Here is a 15,090-nt window from a genome sequence, read left to right on the forward strand (position 1 = left end):
ACAAACTGCAAGTGTCCTATGTTGTATAAAGCAAGTTAAAATAGGTTAATTTGAAACTAAATATTGAAAAAGAAAGTTTTACAATTTTGCAATTTAATTGTTTCTGAACAACTTTAAGCAAAAAAACATATTAGGTTTTATTTAATATGTTGCTTTGCAAATTTAATAGCTAATGTTGTTTTATGTTCATTTGGATATAAAACTGTGTTCATTTCACATGTTAAAGTGATGTTTTTTAGCATTGTGCAATTGTTACAAGCGACAGTAGTTACAATTTGACGCAAATCTTGTTAAAAATCATTGCAACAGCTCACAATGTAAAATAAGTCACTGGTTTTACATTTGTTTTAATTCATTTATTGACTGTGTTTGGTAGAAACAATTTTAATATATCTTTTTACCCTCCAATTTATAGACTATAGCTGTTTGACATACAATTTGCTAAGTTCATAAATGCCACTCCTTGATTTCTCTGGGTGCCAAATGCTCCACAATTGTTATTTGATCTTTACCCACTGCTTGATCTTAATCCAGGTCTAATATGAGTCTTTGTTCTGGGAAAAAGATATCCCAGATGAGCTTTGCCAGTTACATAACCACTGTGTTCTTACACCAGCCATAGACAATATCATGCGTCTTTGCTAAAAAAAAAAAAGAATTATGCAATCAGCAACATTCCAATGAAGCAACACGTCTGTAGTATCTGTGACCAATAGGTATAATAGTGCTGAATTGGGACAGAGAGAAGGAAATAAAAAAGGAGCTCAATACAATCATAATATTTTGGAAATAAATGATAAAAAAAGACAGTGGAACAAACGAGAGTAACAAGGATAGACTCAGCCCAGGGGAGGAGCAGCTGTGTGAAGCTCAGGAAGTTCAATATCCATACTAGGATTGCATGGGGTTGCACAGACATTACACAGACCAGTGACATGAAACAACCTCTACTATCTTTCCCGTAGATGACAGGATACTGTAAGTAACAAAACACTACAGTGTTGCTACATTACCCAGTTATGTGTCAGCAGTATATGAATGTGGGTAGTAATATAATCCATGTGTATGTGAAACATGTGGAAATGTATAACAGTTGAATACTGTGTATGGGCCTATTTGCATCTGTAAGCTACCCAGCATATAAACATGTGTGTATCAATATAGCACTATAAATAGTGTGCTCTTACATGGCCTTGTACTAGAATGAATATAATCAGTATATTTTCATTAGGAATATATATGTTATTATATATAACATTCATATATCTACTATACTGTACAAATACTATGTGTAGACACAAAGTGTCTCTGATTTCTAAGGTCTCGCACAGTTTTAATTATTTTCTTGTTCTTCTTAATACCAGTACCAGTAATGCAGAGTACCACTTCTGTCATTCCATATGATGAATGTAATTGTTAGTATCACTTATTATTTAATATATGATATGATATGAAAGTTAATAATAATTGAAGGTTACAATGACCAGATGTCCCAGGATCCCATAGATTGTTCAGAGGGCTGCTCTTGACTGTAACATTTCCCCAAAAATGTCTTAGTACTTAGACTGGACAGTAATAATATAAGAATTCAAATTTCTTGTAAATTAAATGCAACAATTTTGCTGGTTGGGTGCTTTTAATAATATCATTTTTCACAAGATATAACATTTAACATAAAAAGATGCCTTTTTTAACCTGTGTCCATAGACAAGAGCACCACAGCAGACTGTTACATATACATAAAACACAACTTACTATACACAAGTACAAATACCACAATGCAATGTAACATTTAATAATCTAAATTGATATTAGGGCATGTCTTAAAATCAAATGATTAAAGCTAGAAAGAAAAACAATATATTGTTACGGCAACCAGTGCGGCATAAACTCATAGAACTAGTATAGAGGTCTTCACCTTTAGCAGCCGCCTTTCCTGTAGAGACTGGTTATGCTCACAGGTACTCGGATGCCCCCAGGACTTATGCTCAGAGAAGTTTAAGTTTATGCTCACACGGCAGCGCACAGGTACAGGAGGTAGCACACAGAACAGAGGCAGGCCAGAGACTGGACAGAGCACTGGAGGCAATGTTAAGTACCAGTAGGGTCAGGGTCACCGGCAATGGTTCAGAGTCCGAGTACAGGCAAAAGGTCAGGGTCACAGGCAATGGTTCAGAATCCGGGGACAGGCAAAAGGTCTGGGTCACAGGCAATGGTTCTAGGGTCCAGGGACAGGCAGAGGTCATACGCAGGTAAATCGATCCAAGGTTTCAACACCAAACAAGAACTTCCCCCCTTGAGAAGGGGTCAAGGAACCCCGACATCCAGGCTTCTTAAAAAATTCCTTAATTAATCTCACAGCGTGGAGACGCCTCTGCGGTATCCAACATCGCTCCTCAGGACCATAACCTTTCCAGTGTACAAGGAACTGAACTTGGCCTTGAACTTTTCTTGAGTCAAGAATTCTTTCTATAAGGAACTCACGGTCTCCATTCACAAGCAAAGGCCGGGGCCTGTTAGAGGAAGGCTGGTTGAGCTTGCTAGGAGAAACAGCTTTTTTTAGAAGAGAGCAATGGAAAGTGCAGGGTATTTTTTAAAGAAGGTGGTAGTTTAAGCCTGAATGCCACTGGGTTTATCATTTTTTTCAATGGTAAATGGTCCAATGTATTGGGGCCCCAGTTTCCTGCAAGGTTGCCTTAATTTGATGTTCCGTGTGGACAACCAGACTCGATCCCCCACTTTCAATAAACACGGACCACGATGACGATCAGCAAATGACTTGGATTTGTGAGAAACTTGATATAGTGCGGAGTGCACCTTCTTCCAGTCAGACCTTAACCTAGATGTGAAGGCAGGCGTCCCGGAATCGCCAATGGAAACAACAGACGAGAAAGAATTAGCTTTCGGGTGGAACCCAAGGTTACAGAAGAACGGGAATGTACGTGTTGCGGAATGACAGGAATTGTTGTATGCAAACTCCGCCCAAGGTAACAGAGAGGACCAGTTATCATGGAACTTGGAAACATAGATGCGCAGGAACTGTTCCAAGAATTGGTTGGTTCTTTCCGTCTGACCATTCGACTGAGGGTGGTAAGCTGAGGACAAACTGATTTTGAATCCGAGGGAGTTGCAAAAGGACCTCAAAAATTGTGCAATAAACTGGGACCCTCAGTCCGATACGATGTCTTCCGGAAGGCTGTGGAGACGGAAGACATGTGCAATGAATAAGGTGGCCAAACTTCTGGCATCCGGCAGTTTGAGTAAGGGTACGAAGTGTGCCATTTTGCTGAACCTATCAACGACCACCCAAATAGTGTTATGACCCGAAGACAATGGGAGGTCGACAATAATGTCCATTGAAAGATGGCTCCAAGGCCTGCTTGGAGTCCGCAAGGGTAGCAGTTGACCAGGAGGACAGTCTCTAGATGATTTATTTCTGGCACATTCTGGCCAGGTACGTACGTAGTTTTCCACATCGGATGATAAGCTGGGCCACCAAAGCCAGCAGGAAAGTATTTAAATGTTCTTATGGATTCTGGGATGACCTGCTGAGCGGTTGTCGTGGCATTCGATGCAGACTTCCTCAGATGAACCGGGACAAACAATTTACTAGCGGTTGTCTGAGCTGGAGCAATTTTCTGGAACTGGCGAAGTGTGACCCCAAGATCTTGAGTTAGACCGATATGAATGGAGGTTGAGGCACTTACAGTTTGCGGGTCAGGAGGCCGAGGATGGCATGCCATAAAGCTCTGAGACAGAGAATCAGCCTTGGTGTTCTTTGATCCTGGGCAGTAAGTGATGAGAAAGTTGAACCGGGTGAAAAACAAAGCCCAGCGGGCCTGCAGAGGATTTAGAGTTTTGGCGGTTTGAATATACTGAAGGTTTTTGTGGTCAATGAAGATTGTTATGACATGAGCTGCTCCTTCTAACCAATGCCGCCACTTTTCGAGGGCCCACTTGATGGCCAATAACTCTCGATTCCCAACATCGTAATTAATTTCAGCAGGCGAGAATTTCCTGGACTCTTTGAGAGAGAATGGCGCCTCCTCCTACATCTGAGGCGTCCACTTCAACAATGAACAGGGGCTCAGGGTCTGGGTGCCTAAGAAAGGGTGCAGATGTGAAGGCGGCTTTTAGGGCAGAAAAGCTCGCCAACGCCTCTGAAGACCAATTAGCTGTATCTGCGCCCTTCTGGGTGAGAGCAGTAATAGAAGCCACCAAGAAAGAAAATGAGCGTATAAACCTCCGTTAGTAATTGGCAAAGCCAAGGTACCTTTAAAATGCCTTGAGGTTTGCAGGAAGAACCCATTCCTGGATTGCTTGGACTTTACTGGGATCCATGGAGAAACCAGATGAAGAAATAATATATCCTAAGAAAGCCACTCTGGAGACTTCAAACTCGCACTTCTCAAATTTTGCATAGAGATGATGTTGGTGCAACTTCTCCAGAACTTCCCGAACCTGTTGGCGGTGCTGAGACAAGGACTGAGAGTAAATTAGATTATCGTCCAAGCAGACCACCACTGCCTTTTCTAGGAATTTGCGCAAGACATCATTGATGAGGTCTTGGAAGACTGCCAGGGCGTTGCACAATCCAAATGGCATTACCAGATACTCATAATGCCCGAAATGAGTATTAAAGGCCGTCTTCCACTCGTCTCCCTGTTTGATGCGGATAAGAATATAAGCACCCCGGAAGTTGATTTTAGAGAAAATGGTGGCTGACAAAAATTAATGGCAGCGGGTAAGTGATTTGACTGTAATTTTATTCAGGCCGCGGTAGTCGATGCAGAGTCTCAGACTGCCATCCTTTTTGGAACAGAGGGATAGGTGATAGGTGATCAGGAAGAAGGAGACTTCCTCAGTATGGAGAGCTTCTACAGACAAATGAATCAATGGAGTCTTAGTGAGTATGCTACCCCCAATCAATGGGTTTCCATCGAGACCGCAGGCGGTAATGCTTGATCCCAGTCGGACTTTAGGAATACCAAGCGTCTTAGCCATGTGGATGTCCAGAAAGTTACCTGCCGTACCGCTGTCGAGGAAGGCTGTGACCTCCACGGAATTATCGCGGAAGACTAGACGTCCAGGGACCAACAAAAAGTTTTCTGAAGAGATTACTTGGAGACCTAAGCGCATCTCTTCACCAGCGCTTAGGTTTAGGCGTTTCCCGACTTGCTAGGACAGAATGAACTAGATGGCCTGATTGGCCACAATACAAACAGAGACCTAGAGAACGTTGTCTGGAATGTTCCTCAGGAGGCAGACGGAAGGCGCCCAACTGCATGGGTTCAGGGGAATTCAAAAGAGTAGAACCACCAGACTTGGGAGGTGAGCAAGGAGGTATAGATGACTCTCGTTCAGTTTTCCTCTCTATGATTCGACAATCAATCTTGATGAAAAGCTGCATCAAATCTTCAAATCTAGGTACAGGATACTGAACTAGGGAGTCCTTGATTTGCTCTGTAAGGCCCAAGTGGAACTGACTCCGCAGCTTCGGATCATTCCAGGCACTATCAATTGACCATTGCCGGAATTCTGCACAATACTCTTCCACAGAACGACGTCCTTGCCTCAATGACTGGAGATGTGACTCAGCTGAGGCCACTCTGTCTGGGTCGTCGTATAGCAAACCCAATGCCTGGAAGAAGGCATCCACGGTTTGTAAGGATGGACTCGTTGGCGGGAGGGAGAAGGCCCAGGACTGGGGATCACCCTGGAGTAGGGAGATTACAATCCCGACTCTCTGCTGTTCAGAGCCAGAGGAGCATGGTTTTAGGCGAAAGTATAACCTGCAACTCTCCTTAAAGTTGTGGAAGGCGGACTTGCTTCCCGAGAATCGATCGAGCAAATTCAATTTTGGATCCGGAGAGACACCAGAGGAGATCTGCTGAGGCTGCAGGCTTCTGGATGCCTCTTCTTGTACTGACAAGTGATGAGATAAACCCTGTACAACTTGAGATATAGCCTGGATCTGATTAGCTAGGACCTGGGCTGGAGAAAGGTTAGAGTCGTTGTCCATGGCAGAATTACCTCCAATCTTTACTGGCCAGTTATAATGTTACGGCAACCAGTGCAGCATAAACTCTTAGAACTAGTAGAAGAGGTCTTCACCTTTAGCAGCCGCCTTTCCCATAGAGACTGGTTATGCTCACAGGTACTCGGATGCCCCCAGGACTTATGCTCAGAGTAGTTTATGCTCACACGGCAGCGCACAGGTACAGGAGGAAGCACATGGAGCAGAGGCAGGCCAGAGATCTGCAAACTGGACAGAGCACCGGAGGAGATGTTAGGTACCAGCAGGGTCAGGGTCACCGGCAATGGTTCCGGGTACAGGCAAAAGGTCAGGGTCACAGGCAATGGTTCTAGGGTCCAGGGACAGGAAGAGGTCATACACAGGTAAATCAATCCAAGGTTTCAACACCAAACAAGAACAGGAGCAGGCAGCAGTATTGGGACAGAACGCTATAACCGGAAGTGAGGCCCAGCCCTCACTGCCTTAAATAGTACAAGTGACCAATCAGAGCAAGAGCCCTGCAAGTGCTCCAGCAGTAGAATGATTAAGTGCCAGCTCAAAGCTAATGGCAAGGCAGAGAGCCAGCAGATGCCTAACTAATCAGCCATAATTGGCTGATGCTGGACAGCCCTGCGTGCACACGCCCGGCTGTTTGACAGCTGGCCAGGTGCGGCGGCAGGGAGACCGAAGCGTCCCGTTTGTTGTTGCCCAGGCAACAGGGATACAGAAACCAGAAGTGATGTCCCGGTCGTCATAACGACGGCCGGGACGCCAGCAGAAGAGAGCCGAGAGTCGCGGCGGTGTTCGTGGCCGCCGCGACTATTAACATATATTTAGTCAAAACTGCATGTAGAGGTATGTACATGCCAATAAACTGTCATCTAAAGGTAGAAACCTCCTATAATTTAGCCATTTTATTATTGAACGGATATATTTTAACTCTCCTTTTAATCGCTCCTCTTGTTTTACTTGTTCTCTCTTCCACTTAGAAAGTAAGCTCTCTAACATACAGGGACATCCATACCCTCTGTTGTCATGTCTGCATTTATTTTGTCTGCCTTGTATGTCTCTGTTTTATGTATGTACCGTTTTCCCTACTGTACAGTGCAGGCCGTAGCTAGGGCTGTGCGAGAGGGCGCACCTCTGAAGGGGTCGCAGTTCATGAATATTTTTGGTTCATTTGGTTAAAATTGAGGTCTAGGGGGTTGCAGCTTTGCTTCGTGCCCCAGGCAGTAAAAATTTAAGTTACGGCTCTGGTACAGCGCTGTTGAGCACTGTGGTGCCTTTCAAATCTATGATAATAATAATAATTGTGTATGGAGTCATTTACCCATATAGTTCAGAACCAAGAGCTAGGAAAGAGGGACAAGGTTATGGACCCAAAAGGAGGAGACTCCCCATGTGTGGGATAGTTGGGCACTATCACAATAATGCATTTACTCAATTAAAAAACATGTTTTATTAACTGTATTATATAAACTTGAGCTGGGGAAACTGTGTATTATAGTACATGGCTTTATAATTAAATGAAAATGATGACAATTAAATATCCAGCAGCAACCTGTGCCTGCAAATTGAATTGAAATGATAATAGAGGTAGTATCATCTGTAGAGGTTTTACAATGGAAATGATGATTAAGGTTTTGTGAATTCATTTCTCCACCTAGACACATTATACGTGTTACACAATTGTTAAGTGATACCAAATAAAAGTATCTTGGGTGTTATTTAATCAGGATTTTGAATACTTATTTTTTCAAATCTATTAAGTAAAATAATTTATGTGTGTTTTTCAGATTCCATTTTCCAGCATATTGTCTTTAAGCCAGGACCAAATTATCTGTCTGCATAATATGACAACAGGTACAAGTATACAGTATATTGATGTAAGAGTATTCTAATGATATCTTGGTAGTCTACTTGAATTTGATGTATGAATTAGGGTATTTTGTTCAGAGTGATTTGTACAGATGTAAAATGTAAGCCATGTAGCACTTACTGAAGATGGTAGACATAGGTTACTATGTAGAGAGCATGTAAAACATTGTACATTTCTGCATGGTGCAGAAGCACAGATGTGTCAGCAGTGGTTGAAGTGGGGGTGTATATGGTGATATGCCATACGGCCCACTTATGCTACTGCTCTGATTGAAAAACTATCAAATTATATTAATATACATTTTCTATACACCCTACTTCTAAACTTCTATGTAGTTAATTAAGAAATCCATGGCACTTTTGCACCCCCTAAAGTTTATCTTAAAAAAACCAAACATTTTAACCGGATTATGATTTCAAAGCACCATGAGATGCATTTGTAGAGCAGATTATTTTATTACCCACCACATACTCTGTACAGTAAGGAACATAAGTGGAACTAGACCACAAGAGGGCAGTGCTCTCTACAACCTAACCTAAAGAACACGTAGAGAATGAACAAGTAATTGTTTTGTACATTTATATTTTCTGTGCAAACACACAAAGTTTGCTGAGGAGAAGGTATTGCTGAATAGTGAAGAAAGGAGGGTAAAGGAGTAGTCATATATTCTTGTTATGAAGACAGAGTTGTGCTAATAAGCCGTGTAGTTTAACTACTGAAGTAATGGGTCTAAGACCAAGGTGCTAAGATCGATTCATTGTTGAATGGAAATTTGTTCTCATGCAATTATCTACATCAGCAGCCTTGCTTTAGGTTTGAGGTTTGAAACACATTGCACTAGTGTAATGATTTTCTAATCATAAAAGAAAAGTCTAACATGATGCTCTAGGGAATTTGTTGTAGCACTTCTTACAAAAAATAACATTAGGAATCAAAGAGCTACATGAGAGACCCTTGTATAATACATATCGGGCCTAAGTCATTAAGGCAAAAAATGGGTAAATGTTCTCTGGGACAAACCATGTTACAATGCAAGGGGTGCAAAGTAGTTTATTATTTTGCGCATAAGTTAAATAATGGCTGTTTTTTCATCTAGCACACAAATACTTAATAGCTTTATTACTACACTGAAATTTAAAGTTGATCAAGGACATGCCCTATCCCAACTATAAATCTGTCCCCTCATTTTAAATTTACCTCCCCCTCAAATGCAACATGGTTTTGCCCAGGTGCAAATGTTACTCTTTTTTTATGCTTTGCTCTCCTTAATGACTCAGGCCCATCATGTTCTGAATTTTACTAATGTTAAAAGCACAAAGTAAAATCAATGTAAAATACACCAGTTTGTAGTATAGGTATGAGCTCTAAGTTGCAATAGTTCTAGTCACTATGTATCAAATGATGGCATAAATAACACAAATTGTAGGTTTGAAAGTTTAATTATTTTGAAAACGTCCCAAACAAAGGCAAGGTAAGTGTTTGGATTACAAACGCTCATTTCATATATTTTTAACAGAATGATTCATTAATACACTGTCACATGTTGTAGGTGCTAAACTGCATCTGTTCGGAAATGTGTTATGGGCTAAAGGGTAACCTAGTTAGATCAGTAACAGTAATCAGTAATATTTGTAAAATAATAAACAGGAGCGGATAAAATGGACACGCTCAACTGCTGAAGTGGAACTCATTTAAAACATGAAAGCACTTGTTTTAAAACTCAACTTATAAAGTATTTATTTATGCAAGCTTGATAAATGAGTGTTTTCTACTGACTTACATGATTTCCCCATCTCTGGCTGTGAACTTTAATGATGATATATCTGAAAGTGGGTGGTATTCCCTTTATATTGAGAAAGAAAATAATATAATAATGGAAATGCTGTGACTAAAAGGCTGTGGGGTGGAATTTCATAGAAATAGGTCAGAACACAGCAGCAAGCAGTCAGCAACTTCTAATTTGTTTTCTGATTAACCAGAGCTGTTCTGACGCATAAAGCAAACCACAATAATACAGTATGCAAAGTATTAACATTTCTATTTGGCTTAGTTGCTTATGAGCACAGAACTGTAGAATTGCTATAAAGCATTGCACACTCCAGAAGTTAATAATGTAGGTAAAATTCATGAGGAAACCGAAGATGTAACTATACCTGAGCTCAACCACTATCTGTGTTGCAAAAGCTGCAAGATTAACAATGTAACAATACAATCATGTTCTAGAAAGGACAAGCGAGAATTTATATGAAGGTTGGAATGTTTCTGATTGGATAATAAGATAAATGAATAATTCCATTTAGATTAGTTTAACAATTGGACTCATAACCCTATTACTCCCCATTACTTTTGTCCACTTGCTGTAATTACTGCTTTAACTCAGAAGTACTCATGTTTTGGTGGTTCTAGAACCATATTGGTTGACTACATTCTGTACAGAGAAACAATGAGCACATGATTTTCTTGTTCCATTGTAGGTAAAATTGATACTAATATGATGGTGAAAGTTTGCATGCTTAGTTTAATGATTATGTGATTTACACTGGATCCACCTATTTTCCAGGTCATGGAGTACCCTGCGCAGAGAAAGAGCAGAAAGGTTTCTGTATGAATGGAGGCATATGTTATATCATAGGTCCCAATCAACTCTGCAGGTCAGTGAACATGTAATGTTCTGCATCCATTATCTGTGATCAGTTTTAACTTCTCAGTTTAAAAGAATGCTAGTGACACACAACAGCCCACAGCATTCATCTAACCAATGGTCTGTTATTCTTCCTACATATTTTTAACTGGACGCAGATAAATAAGTGTTGTTAATAACATTTGTAGCTCCGAAAGCCAGCTATGAGGTCATGCACTGGGCAGGGTAGCAACATGCTAGTTGGGATAAAATCGCCAGATGAAATTGAGGTATTAACATAACTACAATTAGTGCACAGGGTGGAGCTACACTATGAGGCCAAGCAGTTGTGCTGGTTAGGCTATAAAGCTTTTTCATGCCTTGTACCGCTCTATACAATGCTCTGACTCCATATCCACCACTGTGTTATCTTGTGCAAAACTTTGTTTAGTAATGTGTGAAAGCAGTTAGGATTTGAGGACATTCCCTTCTCTATTCTAGCTCTATCTACACCCATGGAGAGAGGGAAACTAAGGAATGCTGTGATATGGACTAAGAGAATAACACCAACGATTATATTTATTAGGGAAATAATAAGACTTTGTTTTGTTATGGGAAGTGGGACTATATGAAATGGCAGATGGTATGATATACTGCATGGTGGAAAATGTCCAGCAATAATAATATTATAGGATGGGTGAGAAAATAGATGAAATGTCAATAATACGTGTAAATGAGAAACACTATAAGGGGGAATTCAGTTAGCTGCCAGCTGTCTCGCAGACATTCCAGAGATATTTGTGACGAAGATTTTAACAGAAATCTCCGCTCACTTTAGACCCATAGAGGTGCAAGGAAAACTGAGCTGAGGTTTTTACCATAGTAATGGTATAAGTGTGCAGCCACGATATTCTGAGGAATATCGCGACTAAATGAATCCCCCCAAAATTAATTTCCGAACATGCAAAAATGTGGTTGCACAATGCCTATTTAAATGGGCAAATGCACCTATTAGTCTGCTGCCCGCGTATATGGGTGCACAGCTATATTGTGCATTTGGGAACTACCACCACAAAATGCTGATGTGTCTACTTTTGACTTAATACGGGACCCAAAAAAAGCGCATGGTTGGAAGTCTACCTACTGCAGTTTTAGGGCCACTTATTTCATTAATTGAAACTTTTTGATTATTCCTAAAATACTGCTCTATTTTGCCATATTCATGTAATTAATTAATTATGAGATAGAATCGTCTTCTTGACTCTTATTATATATATATATATATATATATATATATATAATATAAATGTCTAGTGGCGTGTGTTAGTCTGTCTGTGTGTGGAAAAAAAAAACAACCAAGCTGCAACGCCACCTGCTGGGCAGAGTTATACACTGACCTATATATTTCTTGAAGGAGAAGTGACAGTTGGGAGTGGTTGGTGGTTGCCGGGGGTGACAGTGGGGAGTTTTTAACACCTTAAGTAGCTTGATTTGACTAGAATGGATGAGTATCATGCACGGGTTAACTGACCTACTAAATTCTTAGTGTGTGTGGGAAAAAAACCTCAAAAAGGGCTGAAATATGGTATACTGACATTATTGACGAGTTGAGGGGTCAAACTCATTTTCGTGAGGTAATTTTACCTCATGAACACACATGTGTACAGTGGCGGATCCAGGGGGGTGCGATCGGGGCAATCGCCCCCCCCCCCCCTAGCAGGGGTTTGCTGCCGACGGCTGCACAGTATGTGCAGGTCCGTTTGGCAGTGACAGTGTGCTGCCCGGCAGAGCAGCCAGGCAGCACACTGTCCCTGCCTGTCACTGCCGAGCGGACCTGCACATACTGTGCAGCCCCCGGCAGCCTCAGAAGTCAAAAAGGGGGCGGGGCCTAAATCGCCCCGCCCTAACATCCCCCCGGGGAACAAACATTTTCTAGATCCGCCCCTGCATGTGTAGCGGCGTGTGTTAGTGTGTGTGTGTCTGTGGAAAAAACTATTTTCTCAGAAAGGGCTCATCCGAATGACCTGAAATTTGGTATACTGACATTATTTTACAAAAAAATGCATGAGTATCATGCACGGGTTAACTTGTATGTATATATATATATATATATATAAAATCACTTTTTCAATGTTGTTGTTACACAGGTGTGCCTAATTAGTACATTAATCGTCTTGATGATAGTATAGGATGTCTCCCAATAACTAGCACCTATGAGCACCCGTAAAAAGTTCTTTAATGGGGAGGAAAAGGACCACCCACCAGAACACTCCAATGAATGCACCCGCTCTACCCCATGAATTTCTTTTAGATATTGTTTGCCTCATTTTTGCATGTACATACAAGGCGCATTCACGTGCAAATGCTGCCTTTAGCTAGGAATGGCCTGATCTGTCCTGCTCTTCTCATCACAATATGTAAAATATGTAGCCCCCATAGATATCTGTATGTTAATGGGCACAACATTCATTCAATTCCCATAAATATGGGTGCAATTACTCACCAATAGACACATGACAATTTTTGCACGTTTGCAAGTTAGCCTCACTGCCAGATTATATAGAAAGAACAATGATATATATATATATATATATATATATATATACATACACATACACACACATATGCATATATGTAAGTTATGCAGGATGGTAATTTATGTAGAGCCAGACATACGTGCAATTGCACCCAGGCCCGGCGCTCCCATTAGGCAAGGTTAGGCAATTGCCTAGGGCGCCAGGCTCTGCAGGGCGCCTCAAAATTAAAAAAAAACGGAAATCCACGGGGAGGAAAGGAGGGAAGGGGCTATTGAATCTTACCTGCATGAAGCTGCTCCTCTCTGCTCTGTCTTCTCCCCTCCGCTCACTGACAGTGACAGGCCCGACAGTGTCTGTGAGTGGAGGGGAGAAGACAGAGCAGAGAGGAGCAGCTTCATGCAGGTAAGTTAAAGAAAGACATGGGGAGGGGTGGGGAGGGGAGCTGAGGGAAGCGCAGCGGCGATTTTTAAAGGGGGGGGGGCGGCGATTTTTAAAGGGGGGGCGGCGATTTTCACACTGTGCCTAGGGCGCCAAGGACCCTAGCACCGGCGCTGATTGCACCTATTTCTAGGCTTCCACTCATACACAGACACAGAGCAAGGTCCTGGTCCATTTGAATTTTTTTTCTTAAATTTAAACATTTTTTCTCCTAATATATTGCCAGTCTCATAATGCTCTTATAAGTAACAGACCATTGGGGTTGCCTTTATTTAAAGTGACAAAAATGTACATTTCCTGGTTTGTTTTTTTTAAATACATTGGTTTTGTTAATATATGGAGCAAGGGAATTAGCTGCAATTGATTGAAAATGACAGATTTTGCCGCCTTAAGTCAAGTTCTTACTATGATCTGTAAAATATAGAACAAATTGAAATATGCACAAGTTTCACTCTTATAACATAATTTAACCATCTAGTCCTATAAAACAAATTTTGTTTCTGTGGACTAGGCTAAAAATGAGCTTCATTCTTAATTTAAACATCTCTTAAAACTGGTTGTACAGTCCACAACAACAATTTTGTGGAGGTTTTTTTTGTTTGTTTTTATTAAACATTCAAGTTTGCTTTTGAGACTTAAAAGTCAGTTTTTTCTATTTCTAATGTTGGGTTGCTGATGAGCAAAGGAAGATAAGAGTGTTGTTCTTTTAAAGTTGACCTACAGTAGTCTTAAAACATGTTTTGATTACTGGCCATGAAGTACTGGGAAAGAGGAAAAGCAGACAGTGACATGATTTAAGGGACAGATGGATGAACAAAACTAAACACAGAAAATTCTCAGCATTAAATGATTTCTCCTCAATGGACCAGCACAAACATTTGCTAAATATTAAGTGGCTCAGAATTATAATTTTTAACAATATATTTTGGTTTATAGGTTTAATTTGCAATTTTAAAGTACAATTTCAAAAAACATTTTTGTACTACTTCTATAGTATATCGCCAATACATGAAGAGGAATGCTTGTGAAATAAGACGATTGTGAAATAAGACGATTTTCCAGAAATTCTTGCTGATGTACTGAAGATTTTCTTCTGCCTTGGCAAATGCTAATGCTTTAATTGCTTGTTGGTTCCATGTTTTTCCCTGAATCTAGTGGATTTCTAGTTATAGTAATCATCATTTGCATGGTTTGTTTTACAGGTGTGTTAACAACTACACAGGTGAACGTTGTGAAGGTATCCTTTTAGCTAGAGTGGAATCCGAACCAAAAAGTGATTATTTTATTCATTTCCTGATTTTAGCAATTTTCCTGGGCCTGCTATTTTTAGGGTTCATCTACTTTTGTTGCAGGTAAGCAAATGCACTAAAAAAAAATGTGTTTTAAAACTAAATAAATATTTGAGCTCTGTTTATTAAAATGCTGTTAACATGCTATTTGTTAGACATAATTTCCAATGTTCAAATCACCGTGCATATCAAAATAATGCCTACATCCTCTTTAAATAAGGATGTGCTCTCTTGATGTCCCTAAATGTTTGAAAATATAAATGAGATATAAAATTCTGTATCTAATTTCACAATTTGGATATTCATGAAAT

General features: G+C 40.6%; 1 long non-coding RNA gene across 1 annotated transcript; it reads left to right on the top strand.

Moving 5' to 3' along the window:
- The first annotated feature begins 750 nt into the window (after positions 1–750).
- LOC142149974 (uncharacterized) lies at positions 751–14,745 on the top strand. The gene is made up of 3 exons (XR_012690949.1): positions 751–978; positions 7,813–7,879; positions 14,693–14,745. It is a non-coding gene; the product is annotated as an uncharacterized LOC142149974 (long non-coding RNA).
- Positions 14,746–15,090: the final 345 nt, after the last annotated feature.

This window comes from Mixophyes fleayi, chromosome 4 (assembly GCF_038048845.1).
Source record: "Mixophyes fleayi isolate aMixFle1 chromosome 4, aMixFle1.hap1, whole genome shotgun sequence".
Classification (NCBI taxonomy): domain Eukaryota; kingdom Metazoa; phylum Chordata; class Amphibia; order Anura; family Limnodynastidae; genus Mixophyes; species Mixophyes fleayi.